At 41.6% G+C, this 27,488-nt stretch overlaps 1 long non-coding RNA gene across 5 annotated transcripts in view; it reads right to left on the reverse strand.

The window, feature by feature from the left end:
* The window catches only part of LOC126932901 (uncharacterized), a 188,149-nt gene that overhangs the window by 21,756 nt on the left and 138,905 nt on the right, over positions 1–27,488 (reverse strand). For all 5 annotated transcript variants that reach the window (XR_007718361.1, XR_007718365.1, XR_007718362.1 and 2 more), the window contains 2 exons: positions 13,276–13,411; positions 10,785–11,310 (listed from right to left, as the gene is read on the reverse strand). This is a non-coding gene — a long non-coding RNA (uncharacterized LOC126932901). The remainder of the gene's footprint in view (positions 1–10,784; positions 11,311–13,275; positions 13,412–27,488) is intronic.

Below are 27,488 nucleotides of genomic sequence, written 5' to 3' on the forward strand. Positions count from 1 at the left end.
AGGAGGACATATGGGTACTTTGTAGAGTGGTATATATATATGTCATATGATAGTCCTGAATTGACAAGTTCCAATGAGCAATCCAAGCTACTCATTCCATCTTCTTACATAATTACAAAGCAACTGACATCAATGAGACCTGATGCTCAGACAGTATTCAAGGTCTGAGAGCCACTGAGAGAGCTGCATGTGAGTAAAACTAATAAAAGAAGTTTTCAAATGTAAGAAAGTTTATGTAGGATCACGATTTTTTTAAGCAAATGGAGACAAGTGTAAGGAATGACAAAAGCTGGCATCTAGGCCAGTCCTCTGCACATCCACTCAGCCATGTCCCGAGCCTTCACTAGAAGATCCAGGGACTACTTAGAGAACACAGCCCCATTCTAACCAGGAGGTCATCTGCCTGAAATGGAGCATGACAAAAATTAATCTGGGTTTTAAAGGCCAATCTGGGAGGGGCTTCAGATAACTAGAAGCATCTGGTACTCACCTCCTTCACAAAGAAGAACCAAAATAGTGAGTAGATAATCACACTTTGAATACATAATTTAAGATAGAACAGCAGAATTCCACAGAGAAGTGACAGCAAACATGGAAGGCAAAGGAGAAGGAAGTGAGGCAGCCTGCTCTCCCAGAGCATCTAGAAACCTGGAGAAGCTCCCTAATGTGGGCAAACAGTAAGTGAGAGACCCCCAGTGGTCCACATTCCCACCACAGACTTCTGCAATCATAGCCACAGGAGAGCCGCTTGACAGTCATGGGCCCTCAGGCCAACATAGGAGGTGCTTGGAGATTGCTCAATAGCATTGATCCAGAGAGGGAGCTCACACTGGGTCCCACACATCCATAGTTCTAAGCAGTTACAGCACAGCACCATTCTGGAAACCCAGCCCTCACCAGAAGGCATTCTGCTTTAGGTCCCAACAGACCCTATATCTCTATACCCCTTTGGCCCCACTGACATCCCCCACCCACAGCTGCTGCTACAACACCCAGCAAGCTGGCAAGAGCCACTGGGAGCAAGCACTACCCCTGCAATTCCCCACCCAGCAGAGGAACTACCATGTATTTTCCATGCACCTTGAGGTCAGGCTTTCCTGCCCACAGACACTACTGCTCCCAGCTGCCACCACCAGGGCCAAACTTCTGCCTAGACATCCAGGCATTTCCATACATCCTCTGAAATCTAGGCAGAGGTTCCCAAACCTCAGTTCTTGACTTTGGTGCACTGGCAGGCTCAACACCACATAGAAGCTGTCAAGACTTGAGGCTTGCACCCTCTGAAGGCCTGAGCTGTAACTTGGCCCCTTTTAGCCATGCCTGGAGCAGCTGGGATGCACAGCACCAAGTCTAGACTGCACACACCACATGGACCCTGGGCCTGGCCCACAAAACCATTGTTTCCTCCTAGGCCTCTGGGCCTGTGATAGGAGGGGCTATCGTGAAGATCTCTGACATGGCCTGGAGACATTTTCCCCATCGTCTTGGTGACAATGTTCGGCTCCTCATTACTTATGCAAATTTCTGCAACTGGCTCAAATTTCTCCTCAGAAAATGGGATTTTCTTTTCCATTACACTGTCAAGCTGCAAATTTTCCAAACTTTTATGCTCTGTTTCCCTTTTAAAACTGAATGCCTTTACCAGCACCCAAGTCACCTCTTGAATGCTGTGCAACTAAGAAACTTCTTCTGCCAGATATCCTAAATCATCTCTCTCAAGTTCAAAGTTCCACAAATCTTTAGGGTAAGAGCAAAATGCCACCAGTCTCCTTGCTAAAATATAACAAGAGTCACCTTTGCTCCAGTTCCCAACAAGTTCCCCATCTCCATCTGAGACTATCTCAGGCTGGACCTTATTGTTCATATCACTATCAGCATTTTTGTCAAAGCCATTCAACAAGTCTCTAGGAAGTTCCAAACTTTCCCACATTTTCCTGTCTTCTTCTGAGTCCTTCAAATTGTTCCAACCTCTGCCTGTTACCCAGTTCCAAAGCTGATTCCACATGTTCAGATACCTTTTCAGCAGTGCCCCACTCTACTGGTACCAATATACTGTATTAGTCCCTTTTCATGCTCCTGATAAAAACATACCTGAGACTAGGCAATTTACAAAAGAAAGATGTTTATTGGACTCACAGTTTGACATGGCTGGGGAGGCCTCACAATCACAGCAGAAGGTGAAAGGCACATCTCACGTGGCGGCAGACAAGAGAAGAGAGAGCATGCGCAGGGAAACTCACATTTTTAAAACCATCAGAACTCATGAGACTTATTCACTATCGCAACAACAGCACAGGAAAGACCCACTCCCCCAATTCAAACATCTCTCACTGGGTTCCTTCCATGACATACGGGATTTGTGGAAGTTACAATTCAAGATGAGATCTGGTGGGAACACAACCAAACCATATCAGCATGTAACAAAATAACACATGCACCCCATAAATATATATAAATATTATGTATCAATTTTAAAAATTTAAAAAGAGTTGATTAACCTATGGGCAAACAAGAGGATCCGCTATGAATAAGGGGCAAATAAACACGTTTGGGCTCAGAATATGGGTGATTATAATGTTCCAGGTAAATTGTGAGATGAGGAATGTCAGTCAAAAAAAAATCCCATAAAAGTTCTAAACTCCCTTATCTTGTTATTCTTATAACAGGTTGCATGTGGTAGGGGATGGGATATATGAGAAGATTAATTTGATGGAGAAGGTAATGGTGACTGAGCCTGAATAATTGAGCAAGGTTTAAAAAGAATAGCTTTAAATAACACTAACATGAAGGATTCTCCAGAGGAATCTGCTTGCAGTTTTCTTTTTTTCTCTTTTTTTTTTTTTTTTTATTTGAGACAGAGTCTCACTCCAGGCTGGAGTGCAATGGCACAATCTTGGCTCACTGCAACCTCCACCTCCCAGGTTCAAGCAATTCTCCTGCCTCAGCCTCCTGAGCAGCTGGGACTACAGGTGCAAGCCATCATGCCCAGCTAATTTTTGTGTTTTTAGTAGAGATAGGGGTTTCACCATCTTGGCCAGGCTGGTCTTGAACTCCTGACCTCAGGTGATCCACCCGCCTTGGCCTCCCAAAGTACCAGAATTACAGGTGTGAGCCACCACACCTGGCCAATATTAATATACTAACTATAGCAACATTGTTTCTTGGATATATTTCTAATTCATAAAGGGTATTTATTTTTTAGGCTGATGACTTTTCTTTTTTGTTTGTTTGTTTTTTGAGACAGAATCTCTCTCTGTCACCCAAGCTGGAGTGCAGTGGCACGATCTCGGTTCACTGTAACCTCCACCTCCTGGGTTCAAGTTATTCTCCTGCCTCAGCCTCCTGAGTAGTTGGGACTACAAGCACATGCCACCACACCCAGCTAATTTTCTATATTTTTAGTAGAGACAGGGTTTCACAGTGTTAGCCAGGATGGTCTCAATCTCCTGACCTTGTGATCCACTCACCTTGGCCTCCCAAAGTGCTGGGATTACAAGGCGTGACCCCTGCCAACGTTTCTTGCATGTTATCAAAAATAGTGCAACTGTAACTACTAAAACTATGGTGGGTAAGGTGTTGTTGGTGTTGGTGTTGTTATAAATAGGACAGTGGTACTTGCAGGATTTTTTATTAAACAGTGTGGCCCATGGACTGAGAAAGTAAGTTTGTTTAATAACACTTGCATGGAGATTAGTGAGTTCCCTTGGATTTTAAGGAACCTGTCTTCTACAATGTGACTTTTCCCTTTAGATGAGTGAATTTTTAAAGAAGTAAGAATAACAAAGTTGCATAATAATTTAAATCCAATAAATGATAAATTTTTACTTCTTAACAAGAGTAACATGAACTGAAAATTTAGCCCAAAAGGCTCTGGGTGGTTCTATGGAAACATTTCCAAGCAGCAACCCCCAAGCCCAGGGAATACAGTTTTCACTGCCTCCCTTTAAAAACACTCCTTTAAAATCCTGCAGTCAAATAGGCCCATCACATTCTACTGAATGGTTTCAAATTTGCGTGTCTTTCTTCTTCTGAATAGCTGAGCAAAAAGACATCAACTCCCTTAGGTTTATTGAACTGAGTCTTCCTGAGTTAAAGAATTTATGGAGTATATGACCCCCTTACTTTGCCTTTAACATTTAGAAGAGCTGAAAATAGAAGTCCTCACCAGAAAGAAACTGTTTTTGTTAGGACTTTAAGCCCAAGAGTTGCAGATAATGATGCAAAACAATCATTATTCTTTTCCTCAAGGGACCTAGGTTCACATATTATGTTATTTATAGAGACCACTGGGAAAAGTTGAGAATGAAAAAATAACAGCTCTTTCCAAACCAGTGTTCACTGGCTTTTATAGCATAACTTGGGAATATAACTGTGCTAACAGAGTCTAATTCTTCTGCCCATTTTCCTTTCCTATCTCACTATTGCTCCTGCTTGGAATGAGTCAGAATCCCAAGAGGGGATGGGTAGGTACCACACCCCAGTAATGGGGATTTCCTAACATCATACATTTGGCAAGAACAAAAGGGATGTTTTAAAAAATGCACGAAACACAAATGAATTCTAGCCCAACAAAGTCAGCCAACAATTCTCTGACTCCGTGGCAAGTCACTGGCCCTGGAGGATCTGAAGTTTCCCATTTACAGAAGCTCCCACGTGTTGAGGCATCTGTTTGTTTCTGGTGGATAACATGGCAACATTATACTTTATTTGGCCTTATTCATATGTACAGCATTAAAAGTTAGATTTTCAAATCAAATTGTCAATAAAACAACAACAGGATGCCTTAAATTTGAATAATAGGTTTCAACATGGCTTTGAGTTACCATGGATTTTTCCACTCTCCTCAAGGGCAGCTTTCCTCCTCTACTCAAACTGATAAAGACTTTGGTAAAAATGCAGAGCCCATGGAGGACTGTGTAGCTGAGAGGTGAAGCCAGCTGGACTTCCTGGGTCTAGTGGGGACTTGGATAACTTTTCTGTTTAAAGGGTTGTAAACACACCAATCAGCACTCTGTCTAGCTAAAGGTTTGTAAATGCACCAATCAGCACTCTGTAAAAATGCACCAATCAGTACTGTGTCTAGCTAAAGGTTTGTAAATGCACCAATCAGCACTCCATAAAAACGGACCAATCAGCACTCTGTAAAATGGACCAATCAGTGCTCTGTAAAATGGACCAATCAGCAGGATATGGATGGGGCCAAATAAGAGAATAAACGCTGACCACCCCAGCCAGCAGCGGCAACCCACTCCCATCCCCTTCCAAGCCGTGGAAGCTTTGTTCTTTCACTCTTTGCAATAAATCTTGCTGCTGCTCACTCTTTGGGTCCGCACTACCTTTATGAGCTGCAACACTCACCGCAAAGGTCTGCAGCTTCACTCCTGAAGTCAGCAAGACCAAGAACCCACTGGGAGGAACAAACAACTCCCAACGCACCACCTTTAAGAGCTGTAACACTCACTGCAAAAGTCTGCGGCTTTACTCCTGAAGTCAACAAGACCACGAGCCCACCAGAAGAAAGAAACTCCAGACACATCTGAACATGTGAAGGAACAAACTCTGGACACACCGTGTTTAAGAACTGTAACACTAACCGTGACTGTCTGCAGCTTCATTCTTTTTTTTTTTTTTTTTTTTTTTTGAGACGGAGTCTGGCTCTGTCACCCAGGCTGGAGTGCAGTGGCCGGATCTCAGCTCACTGCAAGTTCCGCCTCCCGGGTTCACACCATTCTCCTGCCTCAGCCTCCCGAGTAGCTGGGACTACAGGCACCCGCCACCTCGCCCGACTAGTTTTTTTTTTTTTTTTTTTTTTTTAGTAGAGACGGGGTTTCACCGTGATAGCCAGGATGGTCTCGATCTCCTGACCTCGTGATCTGCCCGTCTCGGCCTCCCAAAGTGCTGGGATTACAGGCTTGAGCCACCACGCCCGGCCTGCAGCTTCGTTCTTGAAGTCAGCGAGACCAAGAACCCACCAGAAGGAACTAATTTTGGACACAGAGCTACAATTCAATTGCATCTTCGGGAGGCCACAGAAATAATTCATGGCTAGAATCACAGATAATCATCCCACCCTTTCACCCTAGAAATGGCCTTGAGTGCAGTGCTCATCTTGGGCGAGAACCTTACTTTATCCTCTAAGCAGTTTCATCTTTTGAATGGAATTCACAACTTCTTGGGTTTACTGTTCACCGTATCAGATGACATTCCCTCTGAGGTCTAAATGTTAGCATATTCTTTTCTAAAATTAGCAAATAGTATTTTCCTTGTCAGAATAGCCCACTGATATTTTGTATACTATGATACCTTGACATTTGAATACACAATTAATATCAGATCTGAAAGACTTGCTACTGCCCAGGGTAGGTGACAAACACCTTCTCCTGGTCTCACACAGCTAAGATGTTACATGGCACAAGAGTAATGAAAAGAGAAATCCATGAAGGAGACAGAAAAGAAATAATTGAATATAAGCAAGTAACTCCTGAGAGGCAAAGATCATGTCTTGTTTGCGTCTATCAGAGGCCTAGTGGAGTGCCTAGCACAGAGAAGATTTCAATCGACACTTTCCGAACACATAGGTGAATGAATAAATGAATCGAAAAGAAATCAAGGTTAGAGTTCCTTGAGCAATTTCTACTGACTAGTAACTCTTTTTGGTTTCCCTATTCATACTGTTGAAGGTGGAACATTCTAAATCAGAATGACATAGCAATGTGGAGCACCATTCTGGTTGTGGAGCAGGGTTGTACAGATGGAGGACTCCAGCTCCACTACTAATTGCCTGTGTGGCCCTGAGTGAGTCTCCTCAGTGAGCTTCAGTCTCATTATCTGTAAAATGATAATAATAAATACACAAATTTTGAAATTGGCCCAATTTTTCCATAGAACTAATGGGTTTTTTCAGTAAATATAAAAATTGATTCTTTTGGTCTTAAAGCTGAAAATTACAGCTGTCTTCTCTGAGCCCCCTTCTCAGAAAACAGACAGTATCAAGGAACTGAAACTCACCAGAACTGAAACATTCAGACAATGAGATGCCGGACCACTCATCTGTCATAATTCCCTAACTGACCACCTGCTTCCTACTGACCAATCCTCTTCCTTCCCTCTCCCTAATTCCTGTTTTCTCACACATAGTCACATTCCTTCCCCACTATATAAACACCTAATTTTAGTTGGTTGGGGAGACCAATTTGAAACTTACCCTCCATCTACCAGCTGTCAACTGCATTAAAAAGACTTTCTTCCTGGCAATACTCGTTGGCTCAGGGATTGGCTTTCTGTATAGTGAGCAACAGGACCTTGGTTGAACCCCTGGTATTTGGCAACAGTTTCACCAGGTTGTTAAGAGGATTAAGTGAAATAAAAAACCTAAAGTCCTTAGCACAAAGCCAGACAACAGTAAGCACTCAATATTTGCGATATCACTCATAACTGAGATATAATTATGAAGATGGTACCAAATAGAGCCCAAGTGAGAAGTTCAGGGTTATGACTTTAAGTTGTTTTTCTAATTATCTTTATTAAAAGAATGATACAGGCCAGGTGCAGTGGCTCACGCCTGTAATCCCAGCACTTTGGGAGGCCGAAGCGGGCAGATCACGAGGTCAGGAGATCAAGACCATCCTGGCTAACATGGTGAAACCCTGTCTGTACTAAAAATACCAGAAATTAGCTGGGCGTCACGGCACACGCCTGTAGTCCCAGCTACTCGGGAGGCTGAGGCAGGAGAATCGCTTGAACCTGGGAGACGGAGGTTGCAGTGAGCCAAGATCATGCCACTGCACTCCAGCCTGGGCAACAAAGCAAGACTCTGTCTCGAAAAAGAAAAAAAAAAAGAGTGATACAAATAAGTGAGTAATAATGAATGCATAAACTGGGAAATGGGTAACTCATGTGGTCTCCTTACCTGGTCTCTAATGAACAACCTAGTGCCAGCTGGAAAACCTGGGGTGGTTTTCTTCTCTGCAAGATTTCTTAGGGCGGAAACACATCTACTCAAAGACTAGCAGAGTGCACACTGCATTGTGGGCACTCGGGAAGTGTTCAAAGCACAGAAACATTACTCATTATCTGTAAACGTCCCTAAGGAAAGATGTTAGCTACTATTTTTGCCTTGGATAAGCCCTCTGAGCTTGTCCATAAAAGATTAAACTGGAATTGCTGACAAAGAAAATGAACACAAAAAAGACATTGCTCTGTGGTAGGCAGACCTATGTAAACCCAGCCACAAAGGCCAAGGAAGTTAAGAGACCAAAGAAAGAGGCTGACAAATCCAGTTTCTCAGAAGGGAACATTTAATAGTGACTTACAAATAAAAGCCATAGTTTCCGGTGGTGGTGAGGCAAGATGGTGGATCCTGGCACCATTATCCCCCAGACCCAAGGCTTCTATATGATAGGGTAGGAATGTGTAGGACAATTGAAGTCAACCCCTCAAAGAAAGGCACAAATGTCATGTGACTCTCACTAAGGGCAGGATTTATGGTCAAAGTTGTTTTGACCTAAGGACAGAATTTACTTGAAACATATGCTCTTATTCAAGGAACAGTAGATAAAATAGAAACCTTACAGACATTCCCAGAACTGGGGCTAGTCAAAAGTCAACATGGTGACTACCATCCAAGATGGTGTTGCTTTAGTCTCCACAGGCATGCTTTCTTGGGTCCAGCTGGATGAGACAGTTATTTGTGTAAAGACATTTTCCTTTTATAAGTCAATGATGTCAAAAATAATTTAAGATGTGACTTATCTGCTAGGAGGTCAACTTGATCTTTCTTAGTGGCAAAAAATTGGGAAGATGTAAGGTTTTGTGGTATTTTAAAATTCCTAGAAGATATGTAAAAACAAGAAAATGGATAATCCTGACCTGCCACATGCGTTACAAGTTCAGATTGAATCCTTTGAGCTGGAGAGTAAATTTAAAAATAAATGAAATAATGTTGAGATTGGAGACCAATTGATTAATGTTCTTGGCAACCATTTGTTGTAATTAACACCCCCAAAACAGCTCAAAGATGGAATTTATAGCTTTTCAAAGCAATGCTGTGAAATAACTAAATAGATATATGTATATGTATACATGTAATACTGTGAAAAAAAATATAAGACAAAATTCAAATAGAGATGATGAGGACATGGGGGAGCGCATAGAAAGGAAATCTAAAGTAAACTATTCATTTGGTCCAGGCGCGGCGGCTCACACTTGTAATCCCAGCACTTTAGGAGGCCGAGGTGGGCAGATCATTTGAGGTCAGGAGTTCGAGACCAGCCTGGCCAATATGATGAAACCCTGTCTCTACTAAAAATACAAAAATTAGCCAGGCAGTAGTCCCAGTTACTTGGGAGGCTGAGGCAGGAGAATGGCTTGACCCAGAAGGCGGAGGTTGCAGTGAGCCCAGATCACGCAATTGCATTGTACTCCAGCCTGGGCGACAGAGTGAGACTCCATCTCAAAAAAATAAAAATAAAAACTATTCATTTACTAGTTTATTCCAAGGACCAACACATGCACATCCACACGCAGAGATCGTATGACAATTTTGACTAGAGAGCAAGACTTTATGCACATCACAATGAGTGTGAAATAGAAGAAATGAACAGAAAAACGACAGACTGCTCCAACCTAGTTACATTGTACTTGTTGGATTTTACATTAAACAAATTGGAGTAAATAAATTGATGTCATATAGTGTTGCACGTACTTAATCTATACAGAAGAACGGCAGAACTTCCAGTCAAAAGGCTTTTTACCACACTCCAGGATAACTTGGGAATCATCTCTGAGGACTCCATAAGCTGCATGGAATCTATTATACTTTTACACAAGGTTGGTCTAGGTTGTGCCCTCTGGTGGTACTTTAGGAAATTTTGAGGGATTGGGGGAAAGAAGAATGGAGAGAGAGAGGAAAGGTAAAAAAGAGAAGGGCAGAGTAGAGGGTAGAAGTAGGGGATGGATTCCTTGAATGCCCACCATTTATACCATGCCAAGCAATTTTACCTAAATGGTCTCATTAATCCTCTCAACTCCACTGTAAGTAGGTATCCTAAGCCTCATTTCATGGCTCAGGAAATGGAGGTCCAGAGAAGTGAAGAAATTGGTTCAGTCTCACAGTATAATAAGTGGCAGAACAAGATTATTCTCAGTTCTTCTGGCCTGCCCACTGCTGTTCTGCAACTCACCAGATGCCTGCACATACTTGACCCTAAACCAGATTCCTCAACAAGTCAACAGCAACCCACCTGCCCTGGCCATTTAGCTATTGCCCACCATGTCATCAGGTACCCTTCCTGATGGCACTCCCAATCCTGCGAAGGACATCCCTGATTCCACATGAGGTTAAGGAGATGCTGTTGCCTACCTGTTTCACTCTAGGGAAATTCACATAATGATGTTTTTCACCCTAAATGCCAAAACCCAAAGTTTTTTACAATGAAAAAATCTCTTCTGAGTAAGCTTGAAGTCTACTCTGGAAGGTAAATGTGTCACTGGACGGCTGATAATGAACTTAAAGTTACTATACTAGACATAGATGTTTTAAAATATATTTCATTCAAGCCAAGTCTGCTAAAGCCCATCGAAAAACATTTTGACTTATTTTATTTGAAAAGAAAATGTGTGTTCCCTTTCAATGGTATGCCTTTCTATAAACTGAATTATCACAGTTTCCTCTATTCCAAGAACTGCATGCAATAAACCTTGAGAAAAATGTTTTTCTCCAACCTCCTTTTTCTTAGAAATCTATTGAGCATTTTGATTTTCATTCTCAATGCATAGCTACTCACATTTTGTTTTCCAGTTCTCTTCTGGGGTGTGTTCACATTCATTTTGGTAGCCATTTAAGTTTGTCTCCTGTTGATCTTTGACTTTATGTTTATTTCCATCAGACATACTTCATTCTTACTTACTTCTGAAATTGGCATTTCTGCCAGAGATGGGTAGCTGCCGTCCCAATAACTGTTCTGCACAACCATGATTTTATGCAAGGGAAGAAACTGCTGAGACAAAAGACTGTATTTCTCATCCAACCTTGCTGTGTCGATGTGATTAAGGTCTGATCAATGACACACAAGTGGAAGTGTCAGTGACACTTATAGAAGTGCTCCTTGACAGAGCACCAGACAGCTGGCCCGGGCCTTTTTTGTTCTTCCTCACTTCCTTCCTCCTGCCAGACATGTGAGCCTGAGCCCTGCTAGCCATGTTGGACCAGAGGGAAGATTGTCAGTCATACACGTTACATGTGGCAGAGCAGACAGGATACCAGGTCCAAGATAATGGTGGAGTGCCACGCCAGTCTTACACTGCCTATTTCTGGAGAGAAAAAAGGAAACTTAAGAACTCATCTCATTTAAGCCTGTGTTGCTCCTAGTGTTGTTACTAGTATCTTTACACAATTGTTAATAAATGCAATCTTCCTGGACTCCCCTGAGGATATGGAGTGCCTTTCTGGAAACTACAGATAGACGAAAGATACTTAATTTTCAGGTCAGGCCACGGTAGCTCACGCCTGTAATCCCAGCACTTTGGGAGGAAGAGGTGGGCAGATCACGAGGTCAGGAGATCAAGACCATCCTGGCTAACATGATGAAATCCCCTCTCTACTAAAAATACAAAAAAATTAGCCAGGCGTGGTGGCGGGCGCCCGTAGTCCCAGCTACTCAGGAGGCTGAGGCAGGAAAATGGCGTGAACCTGGGAGGCAGAGCTTGCAGTGAGCCGAGATCGCGCCACTGCACTCTGGCCTGGGCGACAGAGCAAGACTCTGTCTCAAAAAAAAAAAAAAAAAAAAAAAAACAACTTAATTTTCATCTAATCCTTTGGGATATGACCAAGTGAAATGTTCTAAGGTATTAAAAGTCTGATTAAAGACAAATCCTATGACAGTAAATTTAACTTTGTGTCAAACTTCTATAATACCACTGTACTATAAAAACTGGCAAATAAAATTTCAATACAGCAACTTAAACACCATATTTTTTAAAATATTCATTGTCTCAAGGGCTGATGATGATCTATAAACTGAAAAAACTAAATACTGGGTCATGGCTATGGACCTTGGGTTGCAAGAACTAGCTTAGGAAAAACAAAAGTATTGGTATACCTAACAAAAAAGTGTAGTAATAGACCTGCTTTCCAACATGGCTGGATCTTCAGGAATCTGTCTCTCTTCAGCTCTCAGCCATAATTTTCTTTTTATTGGTTTTATTCTGAGGCAGGCTCTTTCTATATGGCTGCAAAGTCAACCACTAACCAGTCCAAGACTACAGTTTACCAGCTTAAAACAACAGTGGAAAGGCCAGACGTGGTGGCTCATGCCTGTAATCTCAGCACTTTTGGAAGCTGAAGCGGGCAGATCACCTGAGGTCAGGAGTTCGAGACCAGCCTGGCCAACATGGTGAAACCCTGTCTCTACTAAAAATACAAAAAGTAGCCGGGTGTGGTGGCAAACATCTGTAATCCCAGCTACTCAGGAGGCTAAGGCAAGAGAATCCCTTAAACCCAGGAGGTGGAGGTTGCAGTGGGCTGAGATCACACCACTGCACTCCAGCCTGGGGTACAATAGCGAGACTTTGTCTCAAAAAGAACAAAACAGTGGAAAGAAGGCACTTTTTCCCAGATGTATTAGATTATCATACAACAAGTATTCATTATCGCCCCCTCAACTTTCATGAGAGCCTTTGATGTCAATATTGGTCATATGATTTGCTTTGGCCAATGGAACATTAGTCAATGTGACATGAGTTTGGCTGAACTAGGTTTACACAGTGGGACGTGGTCTTTTACACTTTGCTTTCATCATTAGAGGACTATGCTTTGAGTTGAGTAGCTACTGGCCCAGGGAGGATGAAGGACACATGGAGCAAAATTGGAGCCAAGCCCAGCCCATCTTACCTTGCGTAAAAAATAAATAAATAGTTTTCAACTGAGATTTGGAGCAGTTTCTCACACAGCGTATGTGAGGCAACAGCTGATTGGTGCATATGAAATTCCAACAAAATTGTTTAATCTCATTAGCTCAGGTCAGTAGTTCTTAAGTGTGATCATCAGTGTTGCCTGGGAACTTAACAAGTCATCAGGTCTCACCCCAGACCTACACAACTAAACACTCTGAAGTAAGGGACCAGCAATTTTTGTTTAAAGAAGTGCTCCAAGTGATTCTGATTTCCTATCAAGTTTGACACCCACTGACTTAGGTCATATGCCCATCCTTAAACCAATCTCAGGACCTAAGAATTCAGGCCTGGAGTTGTACGATGGCTCAGTGGCACTAGAATTACCTGAACTAGGGAACGGAGTCTAAGAGTGGACATTTCTGACAAGTCCATAGGTGATGCTGATGCTCCTGGTCTAGGGAGAACCTCTGTTGTAGGCTATGGGTGTGGCAGCAATAATTCCCTATTGGGAAATCAGCATCTGTTAATAAAAGAAGAAAGAAACAAAAGAAGAACGATGCTGGTCAGGGAACAAATGTCAATCACGACTCCATTCTCATTAAAAGAAAAACATTCTGACAACCACAAATATTCTCCAACAATTCTGTAGGGACAGGGGAATCTGGAGTGAAAAGAGAAATCTCATCTGTCATTCAGTTTGTGAAATTGATTGAGACATGAACTGAATTTTTTGTCTCTTCAATTTTGCCAAAATTCAAAACAGAGCTCAGGAATCAAATAGAAGATGGCAGTTTTTGCTAGAGAGAACCATGTATCATTTTCCAATGTGATATGAATTGTCACATAAATCTTTCTTAGTACAATTCACTGAAGATAAATATAGTGCTTAAGGAGATAATGTCTATATATCAAACAATTGAGTCATTTTGATCCATTCTACTGAAACCAAGACAGCAGCCTATAGTTTTGAGTGATCCAAGATAAAAGATAGAATCATAGCCCCTAACTATTGCTGTTATTTTTAATCTGTTCTTGGTACGCAGAAATCAAAGAATTTTAAAACTCAAAGGACCTTAGAGATCATCTAGCCCACGTATTACAAACCACCAGACAAACTACATTTCACCTCAAAAGGTGTTTTATTTGCCCTGTACAGAAGTGTTTTATGTTAATTAACATTTTTGCCATATTTTAAATTTTTCAACGTTTTTTAATGAGTTTGAAGATCTGGTGTAACACATTACAGACATAAGTCTATATTCCCTCACAGCATGTTAAGTGGGAGGTGAATGCTACCAATGCTACCACCCTCTTTTTTTTTTTTTTTTTTTTTGAGACGGAGTCTAGCTGTCACCAGGCTGGAGTGCAGTAGCACGATCTGGGCTCACTGCCACCTCTGCTTCCTGGGTTCAAGCAATTCTCCTGCCTCAGCCTCCCAAGTAGCTGGGACTACAGGTGCACGCCACCAAGCCCAGCTAATTTTTATATTTTTAGTAGAGACAGGGTTTCACCACGTTGGCCAGAATGGTCTCAATCTCTTGACCTTGTGATCTGCCCTCCTCGGCCTCCCAAAGCGCTGGGATTACAGGCATGAGCCACTGTGCCCAGCCTACCTCCTTTTGAATGAGCTCTTACTCCTACTCCTCAGTTTGATGAGGACACTACAGCACTGTGATTTTACAACCAGATCTCTTCACTTGTCTCCAGGACCTGCTGTGGTCCCACAGGCATTTAGGTTGGCTGCCTCTCATCTAGACCAATTCCCCTGTTTGACCAATGAGAACACTGAGGTCCATGGTGATGACGAACTTTAATGCACATCATCTCTCAGGGGCAGACCAAGTCTGCATGGCTAGTTTTTCTCATTTTTAGAATGTAGTTTCCCCTAGAGACAAATTTTTTACCATAAATGAGATAATTGCAAAGTTTACCTTTTAAATTCTACTCATTTGGGGCTGGGCACAGTGGTTCGCACTTGTAATCCCAGCATTTTGGAGGCCGAGGCTGGGGGATCACCTGAGGCCAGGAGTTCGAGACCAGCCTGGCCAACATGGTGAAACCCTATCGCTACTAAAACTACAAAAATTAGCCAGGTATGGTGGTACACACCTGTAGTCCCAGCTATACAGGAGGCTGAGACAGAACTGCTTGAACCCAGGAGGCAGAGGCTGAGATGAGCTGAGATCACACCACCACACCACTACACTCAAGCCTAGGTGACAGAGCAAGACTCTGTCTCAAAAAAAAAAAAAAAAAAAAAAAAAAAAATCTGCTCATTCCACCACGCTCAGTGGCTCACACCTATTATCCTAGCACTTTTGGAGGCCAAGACAGGAGGATTGCTTGAACCCAAGAGTTTGAGACTAGCTTGGGCAACATAGCGATGTCTTGTCTCTACTAAAAATTTTAAAAATTAGCCAAGTATGGTGGCACATGCCTGTAGTCCTAGCTACTTGGGAGGCTGAGGTGGAAGAATTGCTTGAGCCTGGGAGATCAAGGTTGCAATGAGCTATGACTGCACAATTGCACTCCAGCCTGGGCAACAGAGCATGACCATGTCTCAAAAGAAAATAAGCAAATAAATAAAGAAATCCTGCTCAGTCATACTGAGGTAGGTGATAAAATCAGTATATAGCTTATTTCAGAAACCCAAAGAAGAACAAATCCATGAAGAATGTAAGAATGATAAACCACAAGTTTAATGTGAAGTGAATCTTACTTGGATTAGGTACCTTAGATAGTTTTAATTCCTTTGGCTAGAAAGTGATGGGTTTTTTCTGCTTAAAAGTTATTTCTTGTGGGCCGGGCGCAGTGGCTCAAGCCTGTAATCCCAGCACTTTGGGAGGCCGAGACGGGTGGATCACAAGGTCAGGAGATCGAGACCATCCTGGCTAACACGGTGAAACCCCGTCTCTACTAAAAAAATACAAAAAAAAAAAAAACTAGCCATGCGAGGGGGCGGGCGCCTGTAGTCCCAGCTACTCGGGAGGTTGAGGCAGGAGAATGGCGTAAATCCGGGAGGCGGAGCTTGCAGTGAGCTGAGATCCGGCCACTGCACTCTAGCCTGGGCGACAGAGCAAGACTCCGTCTCAAAAAAAAAAAAAAAAAAAAAAAAAGTGATTTCTTATACCTTATACCCATTAGGATGGCTACTATCAAAAAACACAGAAAATAACAAGTATTTGAGAGGATGTAGAAAAATTGTGATCTTTGTGCACTATTAGGGAAAACGTAAAATGGTGCAGCCACTGTTACTAAGACACCAGGGTCTAGATCCTGCTGCTCACTGCACAGAAAGCCAATCACTGAGACAATGAGTGTTTCCAAGAAAAAAGGCATTAATCAGTTGATGCTGCCAAGGATATCAGTCTCAAATCCATCTCCCTAACCAACTGAAATTAGGGGTTTATATAGCATGGAAGAAATGTAATCACATGTGGGAAAACAAGAATTAGGGAGGGGTAAGGAAAAGAAGTTGGTCAACAGGAAGTAGGTGATGGGTTAGACAATCATGATGGGTAAGGAGTCTGGTGTCTCATTATCCAGATGCAGTGATCTGGTAAATGTCAGTTCCTTGGTACTATCTGGGAGGCCTGATATTTGGTTTATTTATTTATTTATTTGTTTATTTATTTATTTTTGAGACGGAGTCTCGCACTGTCACCCAGGCTGGAGTACAGTGGCATGATCTCGGTTCACTGCAAGCTCCGCCTCCTGGGTTCATGCCATTCTCCTGTCTCCTGAGTAGCTGGGATTACAGGCACCTGCCACCATGCCTGGCTAATTTTTTGTAATTTTAGTAGAGATGGGGTTTTATCGTGTTAGCCAGGATGGTCTCGATCTCCTGACCTCATCATCCGCCCATCTCAGCTTCCCAAAGTGCTGGGATTACAGGCGTGAGCCACCAAGCCTGGCCGATGGTTGGTTTCTTAAGAAAGGTACTCAGGTAAGACAAATGTAACTTTTTCAAGTTTTAAAACTGAGAGAGTCAATTTCTATGTTTATTCAAAAGAAACCATAAACATTAGTTCTATGGGACAATTGGGTTGGTTTCCCCATTATAAAAAACAGTATGGCAGTTTCTCAAAAAAAAAAATTGAAATAAAATTAGCATACAATCCAGGAATTCTACTTCTGGGTATATATCCAAAAGAATTGAAAGCAGGATCTCAAAGACATTATTTGTACACTCATTTTCATAGCAACACCATTCCCACTAGCCAAGATAGAAACAACCTAAATTTGCCTGTCCATTAACAGAGGAACAGAATTCTACAATGGGTGTGTGTGTGTGTGTGTGCGCGCGCGCGCGTGTGTGTGTGGAATATTATTCAGCCTTCAAAAGGAAGGAAATTTTGACATATGCCACAACATAAATAAACCTTAAGTACATTATGTTAAGTGAAATAAGTCAGACACAAAAAGATAAATACTGTATGGTTCCTTTCCTGTGAGTTATTTAGAATAGTCAAATTTATAGAAACGGAAAGAAGCATAGTTGTTGCTGAGGATGGGGGGAGGGATAAATGAGGAGTTATTGTTTAACGAACATAGAGTTTCAGTTTTGCAAGATGAAATAGTTCTGGAGATCATTTGCACAATAATGTAAATATGTTTAACACTACTGAATTGCGTGCTTAAAAATGGTTAAGATGGTAAATTTCATGTTATATGCTTTTTATCATAATAAAAAATAATTTTTGAAAAAGAATTTCTTAGTTAAGTCGACTAGAATGTTTTTTAAATCTGGTGTAATTATTTCACAGGTCAGAATGTGGAATCCAAAGATGAAACAGAAAGCAGGTATGTCTCATCCTGCTGAGGCTAACTGAACATTCTGGATATCTCTGGGGGAGGAGATCTTCCATGTACATGAACATAGCTAAGCAAGTTCAAAAACAAGGTCAGACTTTAAAAATATTTTATTGAAATGACAAATTACAGAATGTTCTCTAGAGCTGGAACTAATAAATTTTTATATTACAATTTCACCTCACTCCAAAAACTACAGCAAAAATGTTTGTATTTAGGCCAGGCATGGTGGCTCACGCCTGTAATCCCAGCACTTTGGGAGGCCGAGGCAGGAGAACGTCATGAACCCGGGAGGCAGAGCTTGCAGTGAGCTGAGATCACGCCACTGCATTCCAACCTTGGTTACAGAGCGAGACTCCGTCTCAGAAAAAAAAAAAAAAAAAGTTTGTATTTAATGTTTAAAACTTACTCTAAAAACATAATGTGTAAAAAATTGAGAAATTCCATTGCTATAATTAAGAAAATTCAGATATGTGGAGAATAGAAAATATACTTTATAATATTTAACCCATCCTTATCTTTGGGATAAATAATCTAGTTTTTGGATTTTAATAATTTTCTCAATATAGATTAATTACCTCTATTCACTAATCCTAGAGATCATTGTTCCTGAAATTAACAGCAAGGACAATATTGGTTGCTCACAATGTAATAGTTGTATATCTACTGGGTCATCAATCACTGAGAAAATGTAAGATCAGTGTCAATGTCCCAGAAGGCGGTTCTAATGCAAACCACCCTCTGAAGATTTTATAGTTGTTGACCTATATTTGTCTACTGAATAAGGGATCAGTAAGCCACCAGCATGCATATCATTTTGTCTGAACAGCTTTCCACAGTCTCCTCTTCTCTAAAGACTGTCAAGGAAAGCACCACACTCCCAGGTGCCCCAAAAGCAACTCAATGGGCTGGCTTTGGTTCACTGGGGACACTTCATTCAGCTCCTCTCCTCTCTGTCAATGTTTCTTACAGACAGTCTATAACCATTGTGCCCCTGGTTCTATATAGAAGAGTATCTGTAAGAGACATTGACAGAGAAGAGCTGAATGGATGATTCTATTCAGCTGTAAACAGTAATGTCCAGGCCTATGGAATGGAAACTGGAATCTACCCAGGAAACAGATTAGTCTAGTACTACAAGGCTAGGCCATCCTTGAAATGCCAATTAAAAATTTGTGAGAAAAATGATGAAGAAGCCACAGTTATTACCTGTGTCTGGTAGCTCAGTTGCACCAACAAACATTATTACTAGGCGACAATACTCTCGTGAATTCTGAGTGATGAGGAAGGGGAATAAGGGGAGAGGAAATAAAGCAATGAGACTAGTCTTTGCTCTTAAGAAGTTTGTATCTTAGTCAAGGAGATAAATGCTATTTACGCAATTCCAGAAAATGCATGGCAGTCTATAATCAACTATTAAGATTTGTGATTATACTTTTATTAAAAGAATTCAGAGGAAGGCTTTGCATGATGGCTTCTGCCTGTAAATTTCAGCTCTTTGGGAGGCTAAGGTGGGAGGATCACTTGAGATCAGGAGTTTGAGACCCACCTGGACAACATAGTGAGATCCGGTCTCTGAAAAATAAATAATGAAATAAATAAATAAAATGTTAATTAGCCGGGTGTGGTGGTGATGCAACCCTATAGTCTTAACTACTTGGTAGACTGAAGCAAGAGGGTCACTTATACCCAGGAGGTTGGGGCTACAGTGAGTTATGATGGGGCCACTGCACTCCAGCCTGGACAACAGTGCGAGACCCTGTCTCTAGAAAAAGAAAAAGAATTCAGAGGAGGAAAAGACCGAGGTGATGTAGGGTGTCAAGAAGGGTTTCATGAACTTGATATGGTTCCCATTTGATAGAAAGGTGGAATTTGATATACAAAAATAATTTCAGAATGAACCACCCATATGTTCCTGCCTAAGTTCTACAATAAACACTTTCTATATTTGCTTTATCACACATTATGCTAAGTGACACAAAAGGCCACGTACTTTATGATTCTACTTATATGCAATATCAAAACAGGAAAATCCATAGAGATAAAAGTAGATTAATGGTTGCAGGTGTTGGGTGGGGGCAGCCATGAGGAGTGACTGCAGATAGGTAAGGAGTTTCTTTTGGGGATGATGAAAATATTTTGGAATTAGATTGCAGTGGTGGTAGCACTACCTTGTAAATGACAATATCTTGAACAAATCTGAGATCAGACCCAAAGGTCAGTAGCCAATCTCTGTCCAGGGGAGAACACTACCCTTACTGTCTTAACCCTTTTATGGAAAACCTGTTGTAACAGTTTAACTTTTTTTTTTTTCAGACACAGTCTCACTCTGCTGCCCAGGTTGGAATGCAGTGACACAATCTTGGCTCGCTGAATCCTCTGCCTCCTGGATTCAAGCAATTCTCCCGCCTCAGCGTCCCGAGTAGCTGGGACTATAGGCATGCACCACCACACCCAGCTAATTGTTGTATTTTTAGTAGAGACGAGGCTTCACCATATTGGCCAGGCTGGTCTCGAACTACTGACCTCAGGTGATCCACCTGTCTCAGCCTCCCAAAGTGCTGGGATTATAGGTGTAAGCCACCACGCCCAGCCTTTAACAGTTAACTTTATATGCCAACTTGACTACACCACAGGGTTCCCAAATTGAACATTATTTTTGAATGTGTCACTGAGGTTGTTTCCAGATGAGATTAGCATTTGAATTGGTCGACTGAGTAAAGCAGATGTCCCTCTCAAATGTGTGTGGGCATTGTCCAATTCACTGAGGGACGAAATAGAAAAAAAAATGGCAAAGGAATGGGGAATTTGTCCTTTGCTTTCTGCCTGCCTGCATGAACTGGGACATCAGTCTTCGCTTGTCCTTGGACTTGAGACAAAGCAGGGACCCCTCTGAGGGACCTGTGGGCACCCCATACTGTGAAAATAAAAGAAAATATTTGGTTCCTTCAAGGGAAATTCCAGGCACCTAGCTAGCCCTGAGAAGTAAATGAGCAACTTGAAAAGTAAGAAGGAATAGTAGCTTAAAACAATAGCCAAGGAAGTTAGAGAATGTTTGGTGTTCCCTATAGCAACTAAAGGCAACATCCTAACCTATGTGCCTGAGCTCTTTTCAGAAACCTGGATCCCCATCAAATAAACATGATGGCATGCAGACCTCAGATAAGGGAAAACCGAGGAATGAACTCTGCAGTTCTTCACTCTAAAGTTCTTCCTGAGGGGTCTGGAGGAAATCATGCCCATGAGCCAGAGCTAACATTCTTTTCTGCTAACCCCACATTTCAAAACAGACATTCTCTTCCTTCACTAATTGCAAATCAGAAAGTCTTTGAATCTACCTGCCTTAAGATATCAAACCATTTTAGGCCAAATCGATGTGTAACCTCCATGTATTGATTTATAATTTTTACTGTAACTTCAACTTTCCTAAAATTTACCCCCACCTTTAGATAACACTCACAAGCCATCACGGGTCATGTCTCAAGTGTAAGCTGCCCAATTCTTCATGCTTGGGCCCCTCTTTTCTCCCTCTGCAAACTTTCATGTAGATAGTTGGCCTATGGCACAGGGTAAGCAGATCCCAGTTTGGTCTGGTAACAGAGATTTATATCATTGTGCCCCTGGTTCTTAGGCCTATGGACTCATCTAGGTCTTCAGCCTGCAAAAGGTAGATCACAGGTGCATTAGTCCATTCTCACACTGCTATAAAGAGCCACCTGAGACTGGGTAATTTTTGAAGGAAAGAGGTTTAATTGACTCAAAAGTTCCTCAGGCTGTACCAGTAGCATGGCTAGGAGGCCTCAAGAAACTTACAATCATGGCAGAAGAGAAAGGGGAAGCAAGCACATCTTACCATGGCAGAGCAGGAGAGAGAAAGAGAAGAGGGAAGTGCAACACACTTTTAAACCATGAGATCTTATGAAAACTCACTCACTAACATGAGAACAGCCAAGAGGAGATCCATCCCCATGATCCAATCACCTCCCACCAGGCCCCACCTCCAATTCAACATGAGATTTGACAGGACACAAATCTAAACCTTATCATTCTGCCCCTGGCCCCTCCCAAATCTCATGTTCTTCTCATATTTGAAAACCAGTCATGCTCTCCCAACAATTCCCCAAAGTCTTAACTCATTCCAGCATTAAATCAAAAGTCCAAATCCAAAGTCTCATCTGAGACAAGGCACGTCCCTTCCACTTGTGAGCCTGTAAAATCAAAAACAAGTTATTTCCAAGACAATACAGACATGCAGGCGTCAGGTAAATGCTTCCATTCCAAAAGGGAGAAATTGACCAAAACAAAGGGGCCCCAAGCAAGTCCAAAACCCAGCAGGATAGTCATTAAATCTTAAAGCTCCAAAATGATCTTTGACTCCATGTCTCACATCCACAGCACACTGATGCAAGGGGTGGGCTCCAAAGGCCTTGGGCAGCTCCACCCCGTGGCTCTGCAGGGTATGTACAGCTCCTGTGGCTGCTTTCACGGGCTGGCATTGAGTGCTTGTGGCTTTTCTAGGTGCACAGTGCAAGCTGTCAGTGGATCTACAATTCCAGGGTCTGGAGGATAGTAGCCCTCATGTCACAACTCCACTAAGAAAGGCCCTAGTGGGGACTCTGTGTGGGGGCTCCAACCCCACATTTCTCATCTGCACTTCCCTAGTAGAGGTTCTCCATGAGGGCTCTGCCTCACAGCAGACTTCTGCCTGGACATCCAGGCATTCCCATACATCCTCTGAAATCCAGGCAGAAGCTCCCAAAGCTCAACTCTTCTCTTCTGTGCACCCACAGGCCCACAGCCACGTGGAAGTCTCTGAGGCCTGGGGCTTGCACCCTCTGAAGCAACAGCCTGAGCTGTATGTCCTCTCCTTTTAGCCACAGCTGGAGCTGGAGCAGCTTAGACACAGGGCACCATATCCCAAGGCTGCACAGAGCAGCTGGGCCCTGGGCCTGATAGGCAAAACCATTTTTTCCTTCTAGGCCTCTGGACCTGTAATGGGAGGGGCTGTGGTGAAGGTCTCTGAAATTCCCTGGTATCTGATATTTTCCTCATTGTATTGGCTGTTAACATTTGGCTCCTCTTTACTTATGCAAATTTCTGCAGCAGGCTTGAATTTCTCCCAAAAAAATGGGTTTTTCTTTTCTACCACATGGCCAGGCTGCAAATTTTCCAAACTTTTATGTTCTGCTTCCCTTTTAAATATAAGTTCCAGTTTCAGATAATCTTTTGTTCACATGTATGAGCATACACTTTTAGAAACAGTCACATTAGCTCTTGAATGCTTTGCTGCTTAGAAATTTCTTCTGCTAGATACCCTAAATCATCTCTCTCCAGTTCAAAGTTCCACAGATTTCTAGGGCAGAGGAAAAATGCCTCCAGTTTCTTTGCTAAAGGATAGCAAAGATGACCTTTATTCCAGTTCCCAATAAGTTCTTCATCTCCATCTGAGACCAACTCATGCTAAACATCATTGTCCATTATCACTATCAGCATTTTGGTCAAACCATTCAACAAGTCTCTATGAAGTTCCAAACCTTCCCACATTTTCCTGTCTTCTTCTGAGCCCTTCAAACTGTTCCTGCCCATGACCAGTTCCAAAGTCACCTACACATTTTCAGGTATCTTTATAGCAGAGCCCCATTCTCCTGGTATCAATTTTCTGTATCAGTTCGTTCTCACACTGCTATAAAGAACTACCTGAGACTGGGTAATTCATGAAGAAAAGAGATTTAATTGACTCATAGTTCTTCATGCTGTACAGGATAGCTTCTTTCTTTCAGGAAGCAAGGCTAGAAGGCCTCATGAAACTTACAATCATGGCATAAGGAAAAGGGGAAGCAAGCACGTCTTACTGTGGCAGAGCAGGAGAGAGAGACAGTGAAAGGGGAAGTGCCACACACTTTTAAACCATGAGATCTCATGAGAACTCATTCACTATCACAGGAACAGCAAGGGGAGATCTGCCCCCATGATTCAATCACCTCCCACCAACTGTATGTACATACACACACATATATATATACATACAGAGAGAGATTTATTATGAGGAATTGCTTTACATAATTATGGAGGCTAAGAAGTCCTGTTGATGTGGTTTGAACTTGTGTCCCTACCCAAATCTCATACTGAATTGGAGGAGGTGCCTGGTAGGGGGTGATTGAATCATGGGGGCAGATTTCCCCTTGCTGTTCTTGTGATAGTGTATGAGTATATATATGTGTGTATATGTGTGTGTGTGTGTGTTTATCTACAGCTCCTGAAGGTTCTCTCTCTATATATGTATGTGTGGGTATGTATACATAAATATATATATGTATGTATATAAGCATATGTGTGTATGTTTATACATCTCTGTTGGTCCTCTATATATATATATACGTGTATATATACAAATATATACGTATATATACACATATATACATATATACACATGTATATACATACATACACACATATATGTATATATACATACATATATACATATATGTGTACACACACACATGCATGTGCGTGCACACACACACATCATTTTGTTCTGTTTCTTTGGACAAACCTAAGTAATAACCTATAAACACACAATAGTCACATAAACCTAACAGATAGAAAATGGAGTGTGTGATTTTGTGAAATATATATGTGGTCTTTGACCTTGTTTCCTGGCATACAATTCCTAAAATTCTTAGATTCTCCAAATTGATGTATTTTTGTTGCTAATGATTGACTGATGGCTGGAGCCCTAAGGTGGCTTCAAGATGGGGGTTGGTCGCCAGAAAAACCAAAGCAGGATTAGAGAGTTAGGGTTTTCAGCCTGCCTCCCTTAATTCAGGGAAGGCGAGAGAGGTTGAAAGTTAAGGTGATCACCAATGGCCAATGATTTAATCAATCATGCCTACATAATGAAGGCTCACTAAAAGCACAAAAGGACTGGGTTTGAGGAGCTTCTGGATAGCCCAACACCTGGAGGTTCTTGGAGAGTGGCATGCCTGGGAAGGGCATGGAAGCTTCATGACCCCTTCCTTCATACCTTACCCTATGCATCTCTTCATCTGTACCCTTTGTAACGTCCTTTATAACAAACCAGTAAACCAAAGTAAGTGTTTCCCTGAGTTCTATGAGGTGCTCTAGCAAATTAATTGAGTCCAAGAAGGTGACCACGGGAACCCCAATTTATAGCTGGTCAGTCAGAAGCACAGGTAAAACAACCGAGGGTTTGCAATTGGTATTTAAAGTTGGGGAACAGTCTTCAAGACTGAGCCCTCAACCTATAGGACCTGATGCTATCTCCAAGTAAATAGTGTCAAAATTGAACTAGAGGTTACCCAGCTGGTGCCCACTACAGAACCGACTGCTTGCTTGGTGTGTGGGAGAAAAAAATCCCACGCGTTTGGTCACAGAAGTCTTCTGTATTGATTGTTATTTGAGTGAGTAGAAAAAAAAAAAAAAGCATGGTTTGAGTTTTTTCCACTCAGAAGAGTGATAGAAAAAAATAACAAAAGCGTCTTTCCAATAATGAATAACAGAGCTATTCCTGATGGTTAGAAAACAATATGTTTTCTTTTTTCAAAAAAAAAGGTTGGCATCTGTGATCTATTTTCATTTACGATTATAGCTAAATGTTTCCCAACACTTATTTGCCCTCTGCATTTTTTTTTTTTTTTAGACGGAGTCTCGCTCTTTCGCCCAGGATGGCATGCAGTGGCGAGATCCAGGCTCACTGCAACCTCTGCTTCCTGGGTTCAAGCGATTCTCCTGCCTCAGCCTCCTGAGTAGCTGGGATTACAGGCAACCACCACCACATCCAGCTAATTTTTGTATTTTTAGTACAGACAGGGTTTCACCATGTTAATCAGGCTGGTCTCAAACTCCTGACCTCAATGATCCACCTGCCTTGGCCTCCCAAAGTGTTAGGATTACAGACATGAATGCCCTCTACAATAAAAAAAAAAAGTAAGGTAATAAATAATAGCCTAGCAAGATTTCCTGTTTCTGTGTCACATCATCACTGTCCAATATCTCTAAACCATTGCTTTTAGATGTAAAAAGACAATGCATAGATATGAGATATATAAAAGAAGCAGGATTTTAATACCAAAATGCTGTACTGCCAAGAAAATCTGCAAGAAAGAACAGAGGACCCAAAAACTCAATTCCAAAAACATAATTTGATTAACTACTTAGATCAAAATAATAGTCAGAAAAAATGGTAATGGCTATATAAACACAGAAACTCTAATTTTAAAAAAATTTATTAGGCTGGGCGTGGTGGCTCACATCTGTAATCCCAGCACTTTGGGAGGCCAAGGCAGGCAGATCATGAGGTCAGGAGATTGAGACCATCCTGGCTAACACGGTGAAACCCCGTCTCTACTAAAAATACAAAAATTACCCAGGCGTGGTGGCGGGCACCTGTAGTCCCAGCTACTCAGGAGGCTGAAGCAGGAGAATGGTGTGAACTCAGGAGGTGGAGTTTGCAGTGAGTTGAGATCGCGCCACTGCACTCCAGCCTGGGCAACAGAGTGAGACTCCATCTTAAAAAAAAAAATTATTCATATTGTTTCATTCCACTGATCCTTTTTTAAGCCCACCTTCTGATACATTGCTATTCTCTATGTGGCAACATACCAAAAATCACAGATGGTGGCCAGGTCTTTAAAGAAGAATAACATATTTTCCTGTTTGAATCACAAAACCTTAGAGCTGGAGATGACCTCAACACTTCCATTAGGCAGATGAACGGCTATCTAAAAAAAAAACCAGATGGCCATTTTCTTAATTTATAAGCATTTCCAGAGACCAAGAATTTGAATTGAACCCAGACAAGAATAAACTGTAAAATATTTGATGGAAAAAAATTTTAACAAAATCACAAATGCAAGTGAACTCTGTATATTTTGTTTGTTAACTTTAACCTGTATGTTTTTATACTCATTAACCAAGTTTAATATAAAAGCCAGTGAACTAAATCTAATATAAATCTCATGAAAAGGGAAAACCAGAGGTGAACCAAAATTTAACCCATTTTCATCAGGTTGTCATTATGGCTAGTTCAGGGAAAGAACTCAGCTCTCCATCAATTTGTATAATGGTCAGATGACTCCTTTGCCCTGTGAAATCATTTCCATAGGCTGGCCTGTTTCTGCCACAGCATGAATTATTGTTATGAATAAGAGCTCCGTCTCCATTCATCATGGCAGGAGTTGAGAGTAGAAAGAGGCATGGGAACCCTATTTTCAGGACCTCCAACCCAGCCAGACTGCATGCAACACATGCCAATGACTTCACAGAGATTTAATCCAGAGTCAAATAGTCTCATCATTTGCATTACTCACGCTTAAAGAAGTCCCATGCATAAACTCATTTATAATGACACCAGCCATTTGTTGAATAACTAAATGAGTAGGCATTTTAGTGCTCATTCTATTGGCAGAGTACCTTCTATGTATTTTTTAAATATATTCAGAGAAAACTGCTATTCATTTCTTCCTTTACCAAACACACCATAATAGCATAAGGAAAAAAGAAAGATCTTTGTTCTACTATAATGGCAGTAGTCAAAATACCACAGTTCATTTGGAACAGTCTCTAGTATAAACTAGTAAGAGAACAAAAAGTAACAGTTTGTCGCTTCTCCTCTTTGAAATAAGATTTATCCGCCACCACATAAGTTCAATCACAAACTTTAGACAATTGATCATCAGATAAATTCAAGGATGTCTTGCCATTTTAAATAATCAGACATGTTTAAATAATATTTCTTAAAAACACAATGTTTTTGTCCACCACAA

The sequence above is a fragment of the Macaca thibetana genome, chromosome 12 (assembly GCF_024542745.1).
Source record: "Macaca thibetana thibetana isolate TM-01 chromosome 12, ASM2454274v1, whole genome shotgun sequence".
Lineage (NCBI taxonomy): Eukaryota > Metazoa > Chordata > Mammalia > Primates > Cercopithecidae > Macaca > Macaca thibetana.